Source organism: Sander vitreus, chromosome 3 (genome assembly GCF_031162955.1).
Source record: "Sander vitreus isolate 19-12246 chromosome 3, sanVit1, whole genome shotgun sequence".
NCBI lineage: Eukaryota > Metazoa > Chordata > Actinopteri > Perciformes > Percidae > Sander > Sander vitreus.
Genome location: NC_135857.1, coordinates 20,481,102 through 20,505,966, shown reverse-complemented (window position 1 = coordinate 20,505,966; position 24,865 = coordinate 20,481,102).

The window sequence follows — 24,865 nt, the reverse complement described above, 5'->3', positions numbered from 1 at the left end:
ATGTAATTTGAAAATAACTTCCCAGGTAAAGTAGAATGTCATGGTATTTACCCATTGAAACTAAGAGTATTAAGAACAATGGTCTAATCTTGAGGAATTTCAATTGGAATGAAAAAAGATCACATCTGCAGGAATACAGCATTGTGTATTGTGAATGAAGCCTTTTAAAGGAAGCACACAGGAATGCATCAGACTGTAAAAGATTAGATTATCTATCTACCTGCATGCAAATGGACCAGGAAATGGATGTGTGCGCGCACACACACACACACACACACACACACACACACACACACACACACACACACACACACACTTATAAACACCCACAGAAGCACACATGCTCATACACACTGCACACACACGCAAATACACAGGAAATGTTTCCTCTAAAATTAGCTCTGCTTAAATGCTTTTTACACACATACGTATACACACAACCAGATGGGTTTTTAGGTCATTACTGTGCTTGCAGTAGAGCAGAGGGAATGATGTCATCTCAACCTGTTGCAATGTTGTCTCCCGGCATTTCTAAAAAACCTGTTGCCTGACCTTTACTGTGAATGTCCACTGAACAGTAAAGTTGCAGATAGGATGACTCTGCCTGTTCATTTGAAAGATAGCTGATGATTACCATTAAAACAAATTCCAAAACAAGAACATGTGTTGCCAATTAATTTCAAAATTACTCTTAACACATAAGAAATCCTATATTTAGGTTTGCACTTTCTGTATATGTTTATAAAAGGTTATAAACTGACCAGAGTTGTTATGTTCCAATTATCTTTCTGAGAGCATTGCTAGTTAAAGAATACAACGCCATGAATACTATGCCATAAACCATGAAAACAGACACAGGGGACCCCCCAAGTCAAGGCTATATAATTTGACAAGGTTGAATCAGACTTTCCTAAGAAGCCATTACAAATGACATACTATAAGCTGTAGGCTATGGAACTGTCTAGGCTATGTATTTTGTTCACCATCATTAACAGTATAATCAAAATTGCTATAAGGAATCTCTTTGTGGCCAGTATGGACAGCATTGTTTCAATGCACATATGTCAATATGAGTTGGATTGTGTGGAAAACAAGTAAACCTATCCTTTAACTAATAATTGGATATTTGGTTTCAATTAGACATAGTCATAGTGGCTAATGCTCAGTAACTCTTTGTCTCTTGTTTTTTCTACATCAGTGCATTGGTGCAATTCCATTATTCAGTTATCAATCAGTCAACCATTACAGTAATCAGTAAGTAACCAAATGAATGAGATATATATCATGAGTCTCCCTTTTTAACTTTTTCCATAAATAACCACATACGTAACATCATAGTACAACCTTTCATCCTATTATTATTTATTGATTGATTTGCTCCACTATCAAGGAAATATATTGATACAAAGCATTCACCACACATATTCACTTTAACAATTTTTTTGCCCCATGGCAACAGTCAGGAAGCAATGCAAAATTTAATTCTTTAACATATACTGTATATTAAGTTCAAAGTTGTGTAAAAAGCTGTCACTATATAACAGTTTATTTAAGTATGGATTGTAGTCACAAAAAGTCACACTTATTAAAAGGATAATAATAACAAAGGAAGGATAACATTTCATTATATTATTATATTTTTTTATTATTTAATTATGATTTATGTAGAATTATGTTTAAAACAATAGATGTAGTGGTTTCTTTTCTTATTGCAGCCATTTGTGTCTTTGAAGCAAAAACACCACCACTGGACTCCAAAGGAAATGCAGCTCCAGCATTATCTTCCCTGAGCATGTGAAACTTTTAAAGCATGTTTACTTGTTTTGTTCTTACCTGTTAACCTACTATGTCATGTTGGCATGGTAACATAACTGAGCCTCTTTAGTAGGCATAACAGACACGTTTTTTTCAGTGATGAATCTTTAATCAGGTTTGAAAAATAGTAATTAGAGAGAATGCAGTACGGTGTAATTGAAATAGATTTAGAACACATAAAATATGAATACAGCAATGTTGATCAAATGAGACCAAAATATAAGTAATTGTGTCGAGAAATGAGCGTGATTTTCACTAAAGAATATTGAAAAGGGATTTAGGAAATGCTTATGTTCCTTCTTTTTCACGTTTGTGCTCTACACCTCTATTATCTTTTTTATGATTTTAATGCTGTACATAAATTAAGTTTATTATCATCCGTCCTTAAGATGATGAGAGACTTTAATGCTGAGTCTTCAGCCTGAACGGAAACAGGCTAATCCAGAGGTAAACTGACCTGATTAATCCGAGAGAAGGTTGCTGCAACTGCTGACCCCAAGTCTGAGACAGTGACCTTCGACCTTTCATTGATTCCATCACATGTCACTTGGAACACAGAATTGATTGCTGCCAACAGGCTAGGTAGAAATCAAAATGCAGTGTAAAAAAAAAAGAAGGCAACGAGGCTGCTCGACAAAAGAGCTTACAAGATACAGGATGACTTTGGAGCTTGACATAGTTGGCGGTAGACACTGAGAAATAACAGAGAAATTAAACACTGTTAACAGAGTTCTACACCAGAAACACCAAGTGTTTGGCAAACACAGTGTGGCAGGAGCAAAAAAGGCCACAGATATAGAAACCACATAAAGACATGAAATACACCCTTCAAGTAGGGAAAGCATTTTAAAAACTTACTCACTGATTACTTCTCATGTTACAACCATCAATCACAAGCAACCAACTATCAATAACAACTAAAATAACATTTCAAACATGATTGTTCTCAAACTAAATTCCGTACTTGTTAAATTTATTTTAGTTTGACTGTATAATGTGCATGCTCACTAGAAATCCAAGGAGGTGCACACTAGAAATCTTGTGCTGAAATAGAAACATGAACAACCCCCAAACACCTACACACACACACACACACACACACACACACACACACACACACACACACACACACACACACACACACACACACACACACACACACACACACACACACACTCACATACATCAAACACACAGACCTCCCTCACAAGTGTCCCCTGGGTGTAATTTTGGTGGGAGTTTTTTTGTGGGCATTTGTGGAGGAATCTGTGTTGTAGGTGGCACAGAGGAGGGTTGAGGAGATGAATACACAGAAAAGTGAAAAGAGAGAGATGGATTCCGTTGGAACAATAGAAATAAAGGAGGTTGTTCAAAGAAAGAGGAAAAGGGGAGAGCAATGGAAACAGGGTGAATAGGATGGATGGAACGAGATGATAAAGGGTGCTAAATGCAGAGCAAGGCAGCAGCGCAGGAGTGAGTGATATATAAGAAGAGATGGAGCAAGAGGGGGAGTGAGGGAGAGATGTGGGGATGGAAGAGAGGTTGAGGAGATTTTTGCAGCCTCTGCATTGCAGGGGCCAAGGTCAGAAATAAATAATGAAGTAACTGAACAAAAGAAGGGAAGAAATGAATGAACAGATAAATAGAGGTATACAGGAAGGTGAAGCTCAACCCTTAGAATCTGTATAACTTCTCTTCCACCGAAAATCCCAATCATTGTCCAAATGCAAATGAACAGTGCTGCTGATTTTTTTTTTTTTTACATTTTTTTATTGCAATTGACTAGCAATCCAATTTTCACTAAACAAATGAAAATTGTTATCACAATTTTTGTGCTGGACTGTCAGACTTACAAAGATGACAACAAAAAAAGCAAACACGTATATATTTCACACCTGCTATATATGAGCAATATAAAAATTTTATACAGTGGGGGATGGTTGCATGTTCTCACCTATACATAAGCCCATAGTAAGCGTTTAAATTAAAACGGATTAATAATGAGCTCTTGGAAGATTAATGAAAAGCTCATTATTATCAACTATACATCAATTGTATCCCAATAATTGGTAACATATTTGAAAGACTTAAAGTTTTGCTCATTCATTATGTTTACAATTTTACCAGCTTTAACAAAGATTCATGAAGCTGAACAAACCATCATCTGTACCATTTATCATTGATGAACAAATCATGTGTTCATCAGTAATATATAAGAAGGCTTAAGTCGTTAAGCTGAAACTAATTTGTTCAAGTTTATGAAAAAGCTTCTCAACATCTTTAGATGTTTTTGCAGCCCTTTCTCTAAAGTTGCAGCAAATAACCTCTGTTCAGCATTTACTAATGCGTAGTAATGGTTAGTACAGTAGTAAAACAACCATTTCCATGATAATGATTTGAAAAGGCAGTTAAATTATAGTTTACTTAGACCATGACCAGCAGCACCAATAGGTGTCAAAAAACACCTTGAATCAGGGCTCTATTACCCATTAACAGTTAATGTTAGAGGTTAAGATTGCCATTGCAGGTCCTCAGCTGTCCCTGTCCATGGTGCTGAAGAGCCATGTTAGAGATTAGGACAGACACAATAGAAGTGTTTTATACACTTATAATTGTCAGACTGAATACACTTTAGAAATGTAGCCTTGGTGGTGGAGTAAAAGCATTTCTGTTTTGCATCTTTTCGGCCTCTACCTTGTACATAATTTTTTTTATTAAGGTGAATTTTTATGGGTGTATTTTTGTGACTTTAATTCCAAACAAAACTTCTCAAGTATCAAACAAAAAACACTAACTCAAGAAAAAAATTGTCACCTCAAAGGTAAAACTTAAAACTTGCAAACAAAACATTTGCGTAGTCGTAAACTATCGGTCTTTTATTCATTTGATAAGATGACCTTTTGTTTTCAGTTCCCTCTGCTTCTTTCTCAATGATCAGTCTTTTGCTCTCTCCAGCACGTTTGCAGTTTTGCTCCCAGCTTTCTCGTTTGCGCTTCCCAAGTCTTTGTTTGCGATTCTGACACAAAGCTATCGCGTGGGCGGGTCTGACAGGGGTGCGACCCCATTGGCTAATTCATCTTCAGTTAGTTTGAGTGACAGCTCAGTGCCTGCCGGCCCCTTGACGTTTCAGTGCAGCTAACGTTAGAGATTTTGGAGGACACACAAACCACTCATACATATATTGTCTGTGATCTACGTTGCAAAAATGGTTACTAGACGTTTGTTGTTTCGTTGTGTTAAGTTACTAGCTAGCTAGTAAAGCTGTTTAACTTAGCATTTAACGTTAGCTAACTGCTAACGTTATCTAAAACCTGTAGCTATGTTAGGCTACTGAGCTAATTTGCCATGGGAATCATGAAGTCTTAGTGTCTTACTCAAGGAACTGTATTAATTATCGTCTTCTCTCTGTAGAACAATGACACATTGTGGGACATGTAGGACCCCGAGCAGAGCTACGATGTTGTCCCAGGTAACATTAGCTAATACACAATGCTAGGGTATTTGTTAAGTTGTACAATGTAGAAGCTGTGAATATAATGTATTCTATCTAGAGGTTGACACATACATTAGATAATGTTCCATCTGTACACACTGTTTCTTCTTTTATTGCACTGCTGCAAGATGGCAGATAACTGACATATTTTTTGTATATTTTAATGCAATAACAATATTTAGAATTAATGCATATTGTTACTATTATCCAAACAATGTACTTTAACTAACACACTTTGCCTGGACCACCTTGGCAGATTACCGAAGGGAAAAGCAGATGGATCATTTGAGAAAATTCAACATGAAGCCATATTGTACTTTACACATGTAGTCAACATGGAGGTAGGAATCTAGAAAGTGTGATCAATAATATTCCAGAAATAAGTGTTCCAGTAGTGATTATGAAAGATAGAAAAATGTTCCTAGAGTGCAAAGGCTTTATTAAAATGATTTATTATTGAGCTAAATTCAAACACTTATCTAATAAGGTACTTCAAGCTTTACAATAAGAAGTCAAGGAAGTGAAGGACGACAGCCACATCCCAGCCCTGTAAAGAGCTGTCCTGCAGAAAAGGCTGTCGTCCAGACTGGAGCGGTCGGCCATGTGACCAGTGAGCTCAGGAGACCAGATGATCCCAGGCGTCCAGGAGTTGCGTGTGATATTCCTGCACCACCCTCAGGAGTGTTGTTGCAGACACAAGTCAGCTGAGAAATACAGCTTGCCTTAGGTGAAACTCAATATGTGAAATATATACATAACCCAATTACTCAGTATGTTTGTGTATTGTTGGTGATGAAAAACTGATCCTGACCAGTGATGTACTGCAAATAATGACTGACACCGAGTTCCAGCTTCTGCTACCACCGGGGCCCCAGCCAAATACGTTCAAATATCCATTATGTATGTGAAGTTTTATATTGGACTAAAAATAAAGCATTATAATAGTCTCAACCTTATGTCCTGTATTACATAATGAACCAAACAGACAAGGGTGAATGTTTTTAATATATGTATTTAATATATTATGTGCATTTTAAAATATGATTACAGTAAAACAATGTAAACAGACATTCAACTACAGGACAGTATACTGTAGTAGGATATATTGACATACCATGGACTTAGAAACTATATATATAAGTACACAAACGAAAATAAACTAAGAAAAAGGTTGTTGTAAGTGTTAATTGAGTATCTCAGTAAAATATGATCAATACATACTCTATTGGTCTATACCCTGGCTGTTTGAAGCCTTAGCAAACATAGTGTTTCCTCCACAGAGAGACTGAAGGCTCCTCTCCCTCTACTGCTACCACGTCCTCCTGGTTGGACTGCCTGCTGCCTGATATGAGCTGTGATAGAAAATTATAACAAAGTTCCTTACACAAATCAAATGGTAACAAAGTTATATTGATAACTGCGGCTTCTAAGATTGGGTGATTTACAATTTAAATAACTTGCTTTTAAGTAGCCATTAGCAACAGGCTTTAAGGAAAACGATAGCTAAACTAAAACTGTAATGTCTGTTTGCAAAACTAACTAAAATAAAATAAAATTATCGAGTAAATGTCCTTAGTTTTCGTCTTTGTCGATCTTTCATAGAGCAAATAACGTTATATCTCTCCGACCATGACATTTCCCGTAGATATGTATAGTTTCCGACTGGGAACCCAGAAATCCCGACATTCCACGTCAAATTGAACACAACATGTCCGTGGCTCCGTGCCTCTCGCCTGGCATCATAGCGATACCGAAAGTCGGAAGAAAGCGGCAGTCCTATTTGATTATGACTATGTCAGATAAAAGCGCCTTGCAGTGGAAGGTGGCAAACTATGTGGACAATTTATTACAGGGAAAAAATCACACGAATTTGAAAATGCATTTGAGAAGCGCACACAAGCTAGGAGGCTAACCTAGCTTACCTTAACAAGGTAAAGGAGAACGCAAAGCCCCCTTTCCCCGAAACAGAAGCTAACCCCGGTAACGTTACGGGCATGGATGTATGGATACAGGGCCAGGCAGCATGACAGAGACAACAGCAGGACAGAGAACACTACAGGAAGGCTTTCACCAGCAACCTGATAGCTGCTGGTTAGTAAATACGCAGGAACACCAAAAGCGGGAGGAAGCGTGGGTTAATATGTGTTTTGATACTGGGACGTCTACAAACTGTGTGAGTCGATTGACTTCAAAAAGTAAGCCACTTTACTCGAACCAAAGTTGAAAACACCTGTTCATGTATGTCTTCTTTAGTCTGTTGGCTATTTAGGTTTTTTTTCCTGGAACACGTCTTACACATTTTGCACTTACTGCGTCTTGTGTAGACTGTTTACATATTTATGAACATATGTAGGCTACATTTTATGTACTGGTGTTATTGTTGAATACATTGTGAATACATATTTCTAAAATTGTATGATGTTTTTGTTGAGTTATTATTACACAATACTTTTTTTGATATTTTTGAATCCCCTGACAAATAACCCATATTACAAAAAAAAGACTAAAACTAATAAAAACTAAACTAAAACTAAGCATTTTCAAAAAATAAAAACTAAACTAGCAAACCCGCTTTAAAAACTAATTAAAACTAAACTGAATTTGAAAACAAAAAGTCAAAACGAAATAAAAATAAAAACTAATGAAAAATGCAAAACTATAATAACCTTGTTACTGAGTTTGTTTTCATGCTATGCTGTAATAATGCACATAACTATAAAGAAGAACCAGTTAAGCAAGGCTAACACTGCATATACACAGTATGTGTCAACCTCTAGATAGGAATACATTATATTCACAGCTTCTACATTGTACAACTTAACAAATACCCTAGCATTGTGTATTAGCTAATGTTACCTGGGACAACATCGTAGCTCTGCTCGGGGTCCTACATGTCCCACAATGTGTCATTGTTCTACAGAGAGAAGACGATAATTAATACAGTTCCTTGAGTAAGACACTAAGACTTCATGATTCCCATGGCAAATTAGCTCAGTAGCCTAACATAGCTACAGGTTTTAGATAACGTTAGCAGTTAGCTAACGTTAAATGCTAAGTTAAACAGCTTTACTAGCTAGCTAGTAACTTAACACAATGAAACAACAAACGTCTAGTAACCATTTTTGCAACGTAGATCACAGACAATATATGTATGAGTGGTTTGTGTGTCCTCCAAAATCTCTAACGTTAGCTGCACTGAAACGTCAGGGGGCCGGCAGGCACTGAGCTGTCACTCAAACTAACTGAAGACAAATTAGCCAATGGGGTCGCACCCCTGTAAGACCCGCCCACGCGATAGCTTTGTGTCAGAATCGCAAATAAAGACTTGGGAAGCCCAACGAGAAAGCTGGGAGCAAAACTGCAAACGTGCTGGAGAGAGCAAAAGACTGATCATTGAGAAAGAAGCAGAGGGAACTGAAAACAAAAGGTCATCTTATCAAACAAATAAAAGAGCAATAGTTTACGACTACACAAATGTTTTGTTTGCAAGTTTTAAGTTTTACCTTTGAGGTGACAGTTTTTTTGCTTGAGTTAGTGTTTTTTATTTGATACTTGAGAAGTTTTGTTTGGAATTAAAGTCACAAAAATAATCCCGTACATTTTCTTCTTCCAGTCTGCTCGTCTATCTCTCTCTGGTTTTTCGTGTTTTTCAGCACTGAAGATAGTCAACTGAAGTTCTCCGAAATCACATGAGGATATGGAAATGTGGAATCAAATCCTACAATCAGATGAATGTCTCCAAAAATATAACATGGACAGTAACAAAAGTTGCCCGGAACTAAAAAAAACAAACTTAGAACACCAAGTTAAAAAAAAAACTCTCAAAACACACATACCCGAAGGACAACTACCTACACAAAGAGTATCTGTAAATTCAACAAATCAACAACAGAGCTAGGTTTTAAAAGACAAGTTATGGTGGACAACCCAATCATTATCCAACATTGAATGAAAGTGTCCTTTCTCTAATAAATGAGTGTAATGCACACCTTTTGTTTGGTGAATCTATTCAGTGTTGATTTTAGGGCAACACAAAGCAGCTATCTAATCATACCAAGCACCACAAGCACTGTAGAGTTAATCAAATGTATGGTGTTATAGATACATTTTTTTAATGTAACAATATGTATCCAAAATAACAACACAGGAAAGATACTTAAAGTATACATATTATTTTAGAAATGTCTACTATTTTTGGTATCCTAACATACTGTACATTAAAATGATGATATCCATATATTTATGCATTTTTAACTTTTAATGCATTAAGTCAAACTGCCTGTATATGGTGTCTTGCACATCTTCAGTATACTGCTTCTAAAGACTATTTACTAAGAACTAGATCTACTTGATTATAGTTTTACTTGGGTGACATTTGACCTTTTTGACACACATGAACATGAACACCCCCTCAGAAAAAAACATTAAACATAAATAATTAATGGAGAATAGTTACATTTGAATGTAATTTGTGCACAACAGTAACGATACCTAGACAGAGACCACTGTCAGCCATTTTGTGCAGTCAAGGCTAGGGCAAGGCTGATGAATGGGAGAGGGTAACCAAAAGCAGGAAGCACTTTAGAAGGCACACAAGAGACACCCCATATTAGAATAAATGTATGAATGCAGTAAATCAGGCTCAGGGCAAAGCTTTGAGAATTTACTACATTCTCAAAAACGAAGAACCCTGTTCAGCCTTTCCTCAATTACAGCATCTGCAGATCCAAAACAGCTCTGCAGGAGGAATTCATTCAGCCTATTGTAATTTCACTACCGATGCATTACATTTTGTTATGTGTTTGCCTATCACTCTTAATTAGTAATTAGCAAAGCTGAGCCACTTGTTTTAACTGAAATCCATCTGTGTGTGTATAACTCATATTACATTATTGAAATATGGAGTACAATTACAACCCCAGTTACAAACAAAAAAAATGTGGCAACCATTCCGTCAACTGTAGCAACCAATCGCCAACAGCTGGTAAACCTGGTAACAAGTTTTAAAAGTGTTGAACCCTATCGTAAGGTTACATAAGCTAAACTCCAAGTTTTAGAAAGTGGTTGCTCAGGAAACCTCACTAACAGATGAAAATGTAACCTTAAAAGTATGAAAATTGGGAATTGGCCACCATTAAAGCTTTTAATGTACTCCAGCTTTGCTGTTATTTTGGCAGTTAACTGTATATAAATTGCAGGGAGTAAAGCAGGCAGACCTTCTTGACTCTGCTTTTTCCACATGCTTTACTTTACCTTTCTATTAGCATAGCACCAGTGCCACCTTCTGTTTGCCTCTTACTTTCCATTTTTGACATTAGTTTCAATCATCTTCATCCTCTCTGACAAAGTAAGGAAGCATCACTTCATGCACACACATTCAGATACACATTTCTCACCCATCCTTTAATTTCTCCTCCCTTCTTTCTGTCTGCCAGTCTCATTCTGTCCCAAACTCCAAGCCTTCCCATGGCATCCATTTCTCCATATGTGAGTGTCATGAGTTTACACGTCATCAGTAGGAATATGTGAGTGACGTGCACACTATGGTTTTATATTGTGTATAGATCATAATTTTTGCCTTTTTTTTTACTCCTACAGCTGCATTTTGAAAATGTGGAAACATTAATAAATAAAATGAGACCTTTACAAAAAGGTGATACACTGACAGAAAGAAAAACATACCCACGGTGTGTACTGTAATCCCACAACCCTGTGCTAAATTGCATACACATAATATACATATAGAGTTGTAAATAAAGGTAAAACAAGCTTAAAAACTAAGAATAGGTTGACGCAAGTGAAGCAAATCTAAGTAATGGCTTTGACCAGATAGAATGGATTAAAGGAAAAAGAGCAAACATAAATAGGCACAAGAGGTATAGTATGGAGATGTCAAAAGGTTAAACAGTAGCAGTATTTTTAATGAATGGAGCAACTGATAAAAAGACAAGTTGAGCCTCTGAGCTGTGGCGGTTATTTTCTTCCATAATGGATATGTCCATGTAAGAGCGCACACACACACACACACACACACACACACACACACACACACACACACACACACACACACACACACACACGCACACACACACATGCACACACACACACACACACACACACACACACACACACACACACACACCAGTGGCAGGGATAGAAAACTCTATTAAAATGCTTTATTAAACCATCAAAAGTCAGATCCTTCTTACAATCTTCTGCCACTTAATGGAGTAAATTAATTTATCATATTTAAAGCAAGAGAGAGACAGCGGTGGTCAGTGACGTGGTTTTATCTGTCTTTGGATAGGTGGGGGAATGAAGGTGTAGCAAAATGGGAAGAAAAGGGATAGGGTAGGGAGGGAGAGAAAGAGAGGAAGAGAAGGAATTGGATTTTAAGAAAGATGGCAGCTAAATGAAGCCATAGTGTGTGCTACAGATGGAGAATGGCTTCAGACACAAGGTAATTATTTCCTGGCTGGTGGAATGGAAGGAGCAAGGGTGCCTTCATTAACTGGCTGTTCATTACTGATGAATAGAGGGATGGGCACACATACACATAGGCACATGCAAGCATGCACATTCACAAGTACACACACACACACACACACACACACACACTCACACACTCACACATACACACACACACACACACACACACACCATAAAGTTTACTTGATCTTGAATGTGCACACACTCATATGTAGATGCATATGGATTTACCACTGTGATCAGTCTCACAAAATGTTCAAAAACAGGTCTGGAATGCTGATTACGTGTTGTAGATATGAAAAATATGAAGAATGTGTCATTCTCTTCCTTCACTGATGAAGATGAATATATCACAATGTCAGAGGTAAAGTTAAAGTTATATGATAAAAACAAAATAGATAAAGGTAGGGATTCATTTTAGGTTTTATTTAGGCAGCTTGTTTTGTTGTTTTTTTGCAATTTTGCTTTCTTGCCAAGAGTAAGGTGAGAAGAGCACAAAGACTGGAGGGAGAAACTACTAGCCTGGCTCTACCCAAACGTGACAAAATCTGCCTACCAGCACCTCTAAAACTGACCATGTAAAACATATAATAATAATCTGCTTAAAAACTTTGTGCTAAGGTAAATTAGCCAACTGTCGGTGGTAGCATCATATTTAGTGTACAGACATGAGAGTGGTGTCAATCTTCTACTCTAATTCTCAGTACAAAAAAGTAAATATGTTGAACTTGTCCATGTAGATGAACATGACGGTATCCAGTAGGTGATTTGTTAATTTTTAACATGGTTTGTTTCCTTCCTTTATTTTGGCGATGACATCCCATCTTATCCCCCCTTAAAATTGCCTACTGCCGGTATTCACAAACCCAGTCACCTCTCACCTTTAGCCCTGGACCCCCACAGTTGTGTAATACATTGGTATCACTGGCATTCAAGATCATTGAGTACTCAACTACCACATTATTTAAACGTCTGCATAGAATCACATTGACTTTAGAATGATAACACCCACAAACAAGGTGATGGTGTAAACTGAGTGATTTGAAGTACGAGCCTCACATATAAGTGGGCACTCAGAAAAGAGTAGGTTCATCAGTTTAAAAGGAGATTTGAAGCTTTAAGTTGAAAGGATTGAAAGAGAATTGGGAGGGGGCAAAGCAGCCTTGTTTATGACTCTCATAAAGGGCTTGTCAACTCTGTCAGCCCAGAGGAGAGAAACCAATTTGCAAGCTGACAACTTGTGATGTGTGTGTGTGTGTGTGTGTGTGTGTGTGTGTGTGATTGTAAATGCACAACCATGCCCACAACATCTCACCTGTTAGCATGATCTACAGCTATACATATGCTCACACACATTTGTATCCACATACACAGAGCCAAAGGAACACATGGATGTCATACATTTATATGTAGAGAGGATAGAATATGGACAAGGCCTGCCGAAACTTAGGCTACACGGGTTCACACAAGCACACTCGCACACTTAGACAAACAAGTTATGAATTTGAATGCATATGAGCATCTGGATGAAGGTTGCTGCAGGCTGTCCATTTAGGAGTCATCACCCCTTTTGCATCTATGACACCTGGAGACACCACAGTCACTTTTCATCTATCTCAGACACCTGAAGGCAGAGAAAGAGACAGGGAGAGAGGGAGAGACAAACGTTCAGAGAAAATGAGAGAGAGAGAGAGAGAAGGGAAAGAGAAATAAACGAAAAAAGTTCTTAAAGTTGTATGTGCATAAGCATACATGCACATATTTGCATGCGTGTTTCAGTCTTTCTTCGTGTGTGTTTATGCGTCCGCTTTAGCATTGTTCGGTCAGTTTTATCGTATATAAATGCCAAGGGTGAGAGATCATCTCATTATCATACCTACTGGCAGCAGGTTATTTCATGCTGCTACTGGAAACTGTGTATTGTGTTGGAGAGCAGTGTTGGGAGTAACGCATTAGAAAAGTAACGCAATTACAGTAACGTATTCCTTTTTGCTGTAACGCAGTAATATAACATTACTAATTCAATTTTGGTAATATTATACCCGTTACAATCTCAGTAACACGAGTTACAAAGCATTTTAACGCAACATTTAGTGGTGTATAGTTTTTTTAAGAATTCACTAACACCGCGAAACATTTCCTCACAGGAAAAAAAAAGCTGTGAGTGTTATTTCCTGTTGCTGTATTCGATAGGCCTGGCAAACTTGATTCCTTTTAAAGATTTCGGTTATTCTGATTCATTCACTAAACTGATCCGGGTTGTGCGAGTCACTTGAGTCAGTATTGATCTGTAGGCGAGCTTGCAATGTTTCGGACTGTCTGCTCGACCTAATTGCATTTTAACATACTACATTTATACACCAAACCTACAGTAGGCCTAGCTAGGCTACGTGCAGAACATTGTATGTTATTTCAGAAGTGAAAGAATGGCTTTTGTTGTTGATTTGCTTTACCCTGAGCTCGAGGAGAGACTTCACTCGCTCATCTGAATCAGATCCACTCATGACAATGACTGATTTGCGGGATTTACTGACTCCCACGACAACTCGTGAGTTGTCTGCGAGGTGAGCCGAGGCAAGCTTGTATATTCCATTCCATTCAAGTTCCTATAACCTGTCTCGGACTGTCTCTCTGCTCACTCAGTCGCTTAAGTTGACTTGTGGAGTTGTTGTTGCCTACGAAATTGTAAGTTATAAAGCTTTTGGCAGCTAAGATGGCTAGGACTAGTAGTAGCTAATGTTGCAAGAGGTTTGTGTGTGGCACTGTCATCATTTTAGTTTGAATTGTAGTAGGACTCAACTGATCCGAGTTAATGATACTAGAGACTCGCGACTCGTGAGTTAAAGAGTCGGGTTAAAGATCCGAGTGAATCACGACTCAAACAGGTTCAGTATTCGATGGTTGAGATGGCTGCAGAGACAGAATCATTTGCGAGATGGGCATTTTTTTCAGGAGTTATTACGCTGCATTGAAGTGAGCTGTCCTGTCTCTGTTCCCGTGGTCAGAGCCAGAACCAGAGACTGTACAGACAACATCTGTGTCCCAAGAGATGACGGTACATCAGCGTGGACAGCAGTGTGTCGGAGCTGCTGACAGATAGAAATATGTCAGGAATTAATGTTTAGGCTTGCTACACATAATATCATTGCATTTTATCAGCCGTGGAGAGTAACTATGCCTGTAATGGAATGGCTTTGAATGATGACCAACAACGCTTGTCTTTTACTGTGACCATTTACTGTTCAATATGTTGCAGTTTTACAAACAAGAAAGTGAGCAACTTAAGCTTGACAAATATGTTTTGCATCTAGTGTCTCACGTTTATCGGTGTTTTTTGCCCCCAACGGCTCCATTCAGGCAGCGCTGCCTGGAAGGCACTAGGAATAGGCACTGGTTATGGTTAGGGTTATGGTTAGGGTTAGGGTTAGAGTTAAGGTTAGGATTCAGCTGTAAATCAAGTACTGCAAATAATGTAAATAGTGAGTTTTAATGACACTATAATTGACAATTTCCTTTAAACTGTTTTAAACTAAACAACATGAATTTCTTATTCAAGTGCTTTAAACAAACATTTTACAACAATGCCGTACTTACAACTGTAAGGTACTTTTAATTGAGTATTTTCATTTTCTCCTACTTGCCTATTGTACGTTTTACTTATCTATTTTTATAGGTTTAGTTACTTTGCATATTCATATTAATTATACAAAATATTATGGATAATCTATGATGTATTAAGTTTAGAATTGGAGGAAACAAAAGAGATACGTTTTCATTCATTGTTATGAAATGTGAAAGAAAGAAAATGACAAAAAGAATTTGACAGCTGCAAGCCGTAAGATGAGGACTGAGTGTACGTTGAGAATCATGGTTTGAAGATGCATTGGTGCTGTGCTGTTTATCACTTAGTGCAGTAGGTTTTTATAAATGTTGAACTGGATGACAGCAGCCTCTGGGACGCAGATGAGTGCAGACAGAAAAGGAGATTGCGTCTAAGAATCTAGAGGGGTTCAAGATAAACTGTCTGTCTTAATGAGGTGTAAGGTTCTGGGAGCAAGGCCAGCCAGCAGGAAGTTGTAGTAGTCAAGTCAAAAAGTAAGATCCTTGAGCAGGAACTTTGCAGATTCTTTGGTGAGCCAGAGTCTGGTTTGATGGATGTTAAAAGCAATGCAGCACAGTCAGTCAGTGACTGATGTGAGAGCATCAAAGAATGAAGTGGTTGGAAAGGTTTACAACTATAGGCTTTTTCAGATTGGGTGTTATATTGTTTTTCTCAGTGGTGATGCAGAGAAATAAAACTGTCCAGGGGCAGCTGTGTCTTGTCCAGACTGAAGTTCAGGTAGGAAAGATGTCCATGTGGAGATGTCATCCAGGTATGCTGAGATCCATTTTGCTTGAACATGTGTGGGTCAAAGGAGAGGACGGTGATGTACAGCAGAGTTGGTAAAACCATTTGTGAGACATGATGAGTGGGGCCCAGACACACAGAGAACATTGGACAGAACTGCTGCTTTTTTTCACACCATATCCCTCATTCAGATAGATAGAGATAAGGTTAAAAATTGCAGAATTGTCCCTTCAACTCCACTCATCCATGTGAGTCATCTTATAAAGCAGTCAGGAGGTCACAGAGCCAAAATATAATACTGTAAGCTCTGTTATGCACTGGAGAGGATTGCAGCTGACTGCCACCTGCTGAAAAATCTGCGACCATAGTTCTCAATCTTTTATTCATAGGTGATATGCAGCACTGTGGGACTGAACACAGGTTAGCAGTCATATTATTCCTGCAGTAATGCTGGATTAGTATCAGACTGAAATAGTGAAGAGAAAGCGGAGTTATTACAGTAAGCAGAGCTCTTAATTTCCTATATAATTTTAATTCAAATGCATATGGTCACAGGCTTTTAATAAAAAATGAAGAGTGAAACTGCAGGTAAAGTGGACCAATATGTAGTGGGTGGCTGGTGAGTTATGTTACCACTCAACCATTCTTCACAATGAGAAGAACATGTTTATGTATGGACCATAGAAATAGAATGACATTCCCATTCAAATCAACAGAGTGGCAGCCATTTTTATGTGTACCATTGACATTGCAGAGAACTGTAACCACATTCTATTTCAATGGTCAATGCACAGTGCTGAGCACCATTTTTTTTGTACTAATCAAATGGCCATGGCAAGCAGTTCAATGCATGTTCTACTCTCTTCCTATTTCTATTCTATCCTGTTTGGACACCTGGGGTTTCATTTATAAACGTGGCATGTGCACAAAACGGGGCTGAAAATGTGCGTGCACCACTTCCCACACAAAGGTTGTGAATTATAAAAAACAGACTTGAGGAGGAGATGGCCCGACTGCATGGAATACAGGATAGCATCAAATACCCTAGCATTAGATAACTGCAGAATACAGTGTAAATAACTAAATATCTGTCATTAATACTGTGCATATATCATCAAATGTCAAAGTCTAGAAATACAGCCGTTAAGCTCTCGCGCAATCGTTACTCTATGTCCTAGTTATCGGTCCGAACTTCAATACTATTCGTGACAAAACCTGCATGAAGAAAAGTGTGTTTGCCTATGTGACTTTTGTCTTCAAATTGTATATCGGGGTGGGGGATGCCACTAGTTGATATTGTGCTTTTGGCAAGGTGTTAACAATCACAAATTGTTGTAAACATATAAATACTGCAGTGACCCCTGTGCGTAACATGCTGCTAGCCCTGCATGAGGACTACGCCAATGGAAGAATTCTGAGAGAAAGAGACTTCAGGGACCACGACGATGACTGGCTGATATGCCGATTAAAATTCCCTAAAGCTGTGCTCTTGGATCTATATACTGAATTGGGTCCAGTAGAGAGGGCAACGAGCCAGAACCGTGCCATCCCGGTCTAAATACAGGTCCTCGCTACTCTGGGGGCAAACGGCTGTTTCCAGAGGGAAATGGCAGACAGATAAGTGTTTGGTATAAATATTATATATAATATAATAATCAACTTTATCACTGAGGCTTGTTTGGATATAATATATAGTTCTGTTAAATCTTATCATATAGGTCTGGTATATCGAAGCTGTCGAAATATCGAAGCTGCCGAAATTATAATTCAATTTGCAGCAATTCCCGAGCGTCTGAGAAGTTTTTTGTTTTTTCCCCACCAGTCATCATGATTAAGCCAGAGTCATTAACATACTGATCAGCATTCCTGATGTGCTTTGCATCAATTATTTATGGTTAAAAATGGGCGTGTACAGGGTGGGATAAGAGGCTGATTCACGTACGCACACTTGTGGGTAATCTGTGATTTATAAAGGGAACATTGCTTACAGATGTGCGTACGCACGGTTTTATAAATCTGAATTCTTTTTGGCGTACGCCATTTTTGGCTTTTGGGCGTACGTACACTTTTAGTAAGGATCCTACGCACAGTTTTATTAATGAGACCCCTAGTGAGTATGCAATCTGGCAGCTTTTCCTTCAAAGGGGTTCTGGGCAAGACTGCCTTGGAGGATCCCCCGAAGGAGATGGAGGGTTTTTATTTCAGAAAAGGACTATGACAAGTGATAAAAAAAATAAAAAATCTTCCATTTGTTAGTTCCCATCTGTGCTAATGGCAGATCTGCGCTAATGGCAGTGGCTCATCCTTATTGCCTCAACATGTGATATTGTCCTTTGTCAAGTCTCAATAAAGCCAAAACACTGCATATGAAAAGGGAACTTTGGAAAACAGATGCCCACAGTCATAGAAAGGGCACATTTAGATCAAAGTCCTCTATGAACTTATTTTTATTATTGTCTCCGTGGATCAAGTAGATTGACAGATAATGCATATCTACAAACAGCCCTCAAGGCATAGACACGGACTTATCGTTCTCTTCCTTTCTGCCTCTGTTTCTCTGTATCTCTCAAAGACAAATATACACACACTTGCATTTGATTTCCCCTTCAAGCTTCAAAGAGGGACCTGGAGTGACGATGAGGACAGGGATTAATCAGAAGAAGCATCAGAAAGCTGCATTATCCACCCAGATTACCTCTTGCTGCTCCAGGGGCAAAAGGATGTATCTGTGTGTGTGTTTATGTGTAGGTTACCTGAGTGTACGTTCAGGTATATGTGTGTATGTGTACCAGTGTGTGGATGGGCCATTTGCTTTCTTTCCTTTTAGTGTTGAAAACTAGGAAGTAAACACAATCTAATGTTCTAGGAGAAAGCTGGGAGAGAAGTTGAAAATACACAAGGCAACATAGACAGTAAAACATTATAATAAACTTTAGAAATAATACTTTTTGCCAAGGAAAGTTTGTCATTTTCAAAAGCTCATGACAAACTTTTGAATCAAGGTGGAGGAAGTAGAGAGTTTCAATAGCAGTGACAGAGAGGCTGTTTCCAGTTTGAGAGATAGAGAGAGGAGTGTTCTTTAAAAATTAGAAAAAAATGGCACAAATAACGTCAAGTAGCTTAAAGTGACTATATGTAACTTTCAGTTTGTGTTGATTCTAGCGGCCGCTACCACACCTGTTGAAAAGGTGTTTTTTTATGGTGCTTTATTGCCCACTGTATTACTGAGTTAGCGTGACCGGGAGGTCATATTGTCTCAATGAATATTTTGCTCGGACAGAAAATCATTCATTTACAATAAGAGAATACGTTACAGATGCATCATTGCATTTCAAGTGTTGCATACGGTAACTTTGCCTGCTTTGGATGTATCGTGAGCTGAACCGGGTATTACTGTCACTGTGTCATGAGCCAAAACATTAGGAGTTTGTTGTAGCAACCAACGTAATAATGACTTAGATCAGGGGTGACAAACTCAGTTTCCCTAAGGGCCACACTGGAAAATGAGACTCACATCAAGGGCCATACATGTAGAGATTATTGACGTGTTTATTTAAGAGAAAAAGTCAAATATTTTGACTGTATTATTGCATGTCTCATATACTGTAGTACTGTAGTCTCACTTACATTAAAGCCTCAAAAAAGGTTAGCAAAAAAGTTGGAAAAAGGCCGAAAAAATGTCTGTGCAAAATTGTCTGAAAAAGTCAGAAAACCATCAGAAAGTGCCAGAAACATCGTAAAAAGCGCCAAAAACTTCCGAAAAAGTGGCAAAACATTGAGAAATCATCCAAAATGTTAAAAAAGTCCCTAAAGCACGTCTGCACTAAATGGAAGGTGGACGTAATTTAATGTCGGCTACTGACATACAACCACATTGCATATTGTAAAGTTCTTTTATGAATAAAATAGACATATTACATACCTGAGAGCCAATTCGGAGACGATTGTCTCCATCTGTTGAATGCCCGACCAAGAATGACTTGTTTCGCCTGTCGTCTTTCACTTTCCCTTTTAGCTTTTAGTTGTTCTTCGTTTAATTTCCTTCTTTTCTGTGATGGCCCTGCCCCAGTATCAGCCATAACTACAGCAGATAACTTCTAAAATAAAATTAAAATGCAATTAGGCTTATATAAAGACATCTCCTGCTACCTTTTACCTGGCTGGATACACTAACACTTTGTGATACGCTTTTCCGGTGATACACCAAAATCAGTGACCCGTCAGAATGTGTTACTGTAGCGCTGTCTACCTACCGTAAATCATTCTGTGACTTTGTGGGAAAAATCTGACCCAGGCAGAAGCATTAATAAAAACTATATGAAAATAGCGTTCTTTTCACTGTTAGTCTCATTTGCTGTTACAGGTCATTTATGATTGTCAGATGGAACATTACACAGTTTCAGAAAGGTGTAAAAGTTACATATAGTCACTTTATCCATTTAAAGTGACTTTATTTATTTATTCCTATTTAGTAGCTCAATATACAGAAGGCATGCAAGCAAATTGTGTAACATAAAGAGTTTTAGGTTATTTAGGTTACAGGCATATATATATATATATATATATATATATATATATATATAATGTCTTTAAAACGACAAGACAAATTATATATATAATACTAGTATGTAGTATACAGTATATAATATATATAAATACTTTGTCATTTTGATTTAAAGATGGTACGATACACTATGCACTCTCTCATAATGATCAAATAATTTATACACAAATCCTGTCTTACAATGGTGTTGATTCTGTCCACACAGAAATGTGTAATGAGCAGTAAATGTACTGCATGTGTGTTAATGTAATACTAATAATGGATGGAGACAATTAAACATCCTTGACTGAAACAGAGAGAGATCAATGATAGACATGTGAATAATGATGAGAACAATGACACAGAACCTAATTAATATGATGGATGATAGGGCGGATGATTTTGACAAATAATGCTAGATAAAGAATGAGGTAAGGAGGAATGGAGGGGAAAAACAGGGTTATGAAAGCATAGGTGCTGGTAGGATGGATGGATGAAGGAATATTGAGGTCAAAGATGGATAGAGCGATGGCTGGGTTGACAGCTTCAGGAATGTTAAGTTGAAAGCTGGGTGGAGATAAAGATGGAGCAATATCATATACATACACAATTTAAAAAGCTTGAACCTTATTTTCAAAGCTCAATATCAAATATTTGTCAGTATTAACATTTACTCATGATCCCATGGTCATAAGAATGCTGTGAACATGAAAACAACAAAATGATTTAAAAAAGTGTATGTTAATAGTTTTTGAGCAAGAGTACATATTCCTTTTTCTTTCATTGTTAATTGTATTAATAGTGTGGATGTCATACTCACGTTAAAGCAAGACTAACATTTGACGAGCAGCAGTGACAGTGGCCTCTGCTGCCACAAATGGTAATTACAGGACGCTGGCGGAATAAATAGTGTTAATATCTGAGCGACAAAGGACAGCATAGTATTCTAACATGAGGAAAACTTTTCAAGGAAAACAAACTTCAACACAAGACCAAGCCAGAGAGGAAAGGAAAATGAGAACATCTGCATCCACAGCAGTTGTGTGCGCACTACTGTCACCCGCTGCTATATGCCAGTACTGTCAGCTGGAACATCTGGAAATTGATCATACCTGACCCCTTGAGAAAAGTCGGCTGTAGTGGCCAAAAAGTAAGTTAGGGGGCTTAGGAATCTAACTTGTGTTTATCATGAGAAATAATATATATAATATATACTTTTTTTTTTTTTATATAATAAATACTTTTGAGCATTTTAAATGTACAAAGTTTTGCTTTAATTATCTCAAAAATAAGATTGACAAGACTAACTTGATTTAGTTCCCTTTAGTATGATATAGGGCGGACCCGAATGCTTTGAATGCTTTGAATGCTTCGAAGCGTCATTCGTTGCCATGGTAATCAACGTCCAAATCAGTTTTCAAATGCTTTGTTTTATTTTTATTTTTTGTATTTTTATTATTAATATATACAAAATCCTGAATAACCCATGATATAAGCATTAGTAATCCCACATTATCCAATAATAAGTTATATTTGTGTGTGTGTGTGTGTGTGTGTGTGTGTGTGTGTGTGTGTGTGTGTGTGTGTGTGTGTGTAATGCTTTATTGATCCATATGAGGCTTGCTTCTCTCATTATACACACTCAACTTGCTCAACTCATGGCACATGTTATGACAGTATTTCATTCCCAGTATGGCCAGTATGTTAAGAGCACTTCGGTGGTTGACTGAACTTCAAGTTGTCTCTGTAACCACCAGGCCATTCTGCCACTTCAAATGATAAAACCTTCCTTTTACGCTGCTTTGTTTATAATGACTCACTGCAAGAATAAAGCACCACTGCAGTGAAAACAGAAGCTGGGAGTTAAAGCAAGGCCAGCAATAACTTGTCTCATATCTCAGCTTTCTGTCCCAAGATGCCCCCTTGTCTGCTTCACTCCCTTATGTTATTTCAGAGGCAGTCATCTTTCTCTGCGTTCTTTTCTGTTTAACTGTGATGAGCACCAGAGTCCTTCAGTGTGACAAACAATGAGCGTCTGCATGCCTGTACTGTATGTAGTTGCATTCTAAGCACATAGAATGCACACTTGCTCACCGGGGCATGAACAATTCTTTATATTATTGTGCCGTGCACAAAAGCTCTTGCATCTGTGAGCAATCGCGGGTGCGAAGCAATCAGTCAGAATAAAGCAGACTCAGTGACTGCTCCACTCAACAACTTGTCATCTTTATTTTATCCGCTTCTTCCTTTAATATTCACAACAGAAACATTACATCCACGTCTCCTTATCGGGTGAATAAGATTTGTCTGTGTCTAGTGAGTGCATGGCGCAGTGATCCATTCATTCATCATGCGCCATAATGGCATGGATCTTTGTGTTCTTTATCTCCTTCTGCCCTGCCTGTTTTCACCAAGTTCACACAAGGCAATATGAAGTGAAAAATAGTGTGTAGTATCTAGGGAAATGTAATGTAATGATAAGCAGAGAGGATGTTTTGACACCAAAGAATAACATAAATGGATTAATGGAAAAGTGTCATGTGAACTTACTTTTGAGGTTCATCCTGGTGTGACTCAGCATAAGTAAACACTTAAGCCTTTTTCCTTCCTCTGCTGATCCTTTCCTCTGCTATTCTCCTCATTTCTCTTACTTCACACTCTCTTCTCTCACTATCACCCTCCCTGGCCCAAAAGTGTGTCTCTTCCCCTCTGGATAGTGTTCATTATTAGTATGATAAATCTCTCGGTCTTTCCAAAATATTCCACTCAATCTCTAATAAGGCACAAACACACTCACACACACTTACACACACACACACACACACACACACACACACACACACACACACACACACACACACACACACACACACACACCAAAACAAATCTCGGGGCAGTGGTGTAAGGATCAAACCTAGTTTGGAATTGGGTAGATAATGCATCTTTTCAAAGTTACCATAAGGCAAGGCCTCACACATTTTGTACACAAAACCATATCAGCTTACATTCTGTAAATGGACAGGAACCATGTCAGAACTGTACAAAAACAGCAGAAATCACCTTCAAAGCAACCTACAACAGGCTACAGTTAACGTAATATCTCCCCTGTGTGTCCCATTATAGTAACAGATTAACCGATGTAAGGCCATATGTCTCCACATAAAATTCTCCCACAGCACCCACATTGCTAAAAGTTCAAGCTGGGGAATCATGTAGGTTTTGATAACCTGTCATAACATAACTCCTCTTTGTGCTGTACAATACCTAATAGATAATATCCAACACTCATACAAACTGCGTTGCAGCATAAGACCAGAGTCGTGGTAGCATAAACTGTAAAAGCAATCCCTGGGTAGAAGGTACGCAGATGACTAACCTGCCTAACTAACTATTCTTTTATCTGTCCATAAGAACCACTGTCCTCAAAAACAAACTGTCAAACTTTTAGAGATGAATAATCTTCAAGTGAGATCTTCAAAAAGGACAGGTTTTAGTTTCCGAAGGTGTGTGTGTGTGTGTGTGTGTGTGTGTGTGTGTGTGTGTGTGTGGGTGGGTGGGCTTGTTTAACTATATTTGTGGGGTCCAAAAACCGGGAGTCCAGTATACCTGTGGGGTCCCAACAGCTTTGTGGGGCCAAAATGCTGGACCCCACAAGTTTAAAGGGCTGTTTGAGGGTTAAGACTTGGTTTCAGGATTAGGGTTAGAATTAGGTTATGGTTAGGGTGAGGGTAAGGGTTAAGGTTAGGCATTTAGTTGTGATGGTTAAGGTTAGGGTAAGGTGCTAGGGAATGCATTATGTCAATGATGGGTCCCCACAAAGATAGTGCCACAAACCTGTGTGTGTGTGTGTGTGTGTGTGTGTGTGTGTGTGTGTGTGTGTGTGTGTGTGTGTGTGTGTGTGTGTGTGTGTGTGGGTGTGTGTGTATTTACTCTTCAGTGCCTCCTACATTCTGTGGAGAGGTGCTTCTTCAGGGTCACCTCCTAATAAATGACTGAGGCAGAATATCTGTTTCTGTCTCCCCTCCCTTGCTTCTTCCCTCTTGCCATTCACCAATACTGGGACTGCACAAGGAGGATGACCCTTACCTGCCACACACGTTCACACAACATTTTTTAGGTACTCACTCTGTCGCACACGCACACACACACACACACACACACACACACACACACACAC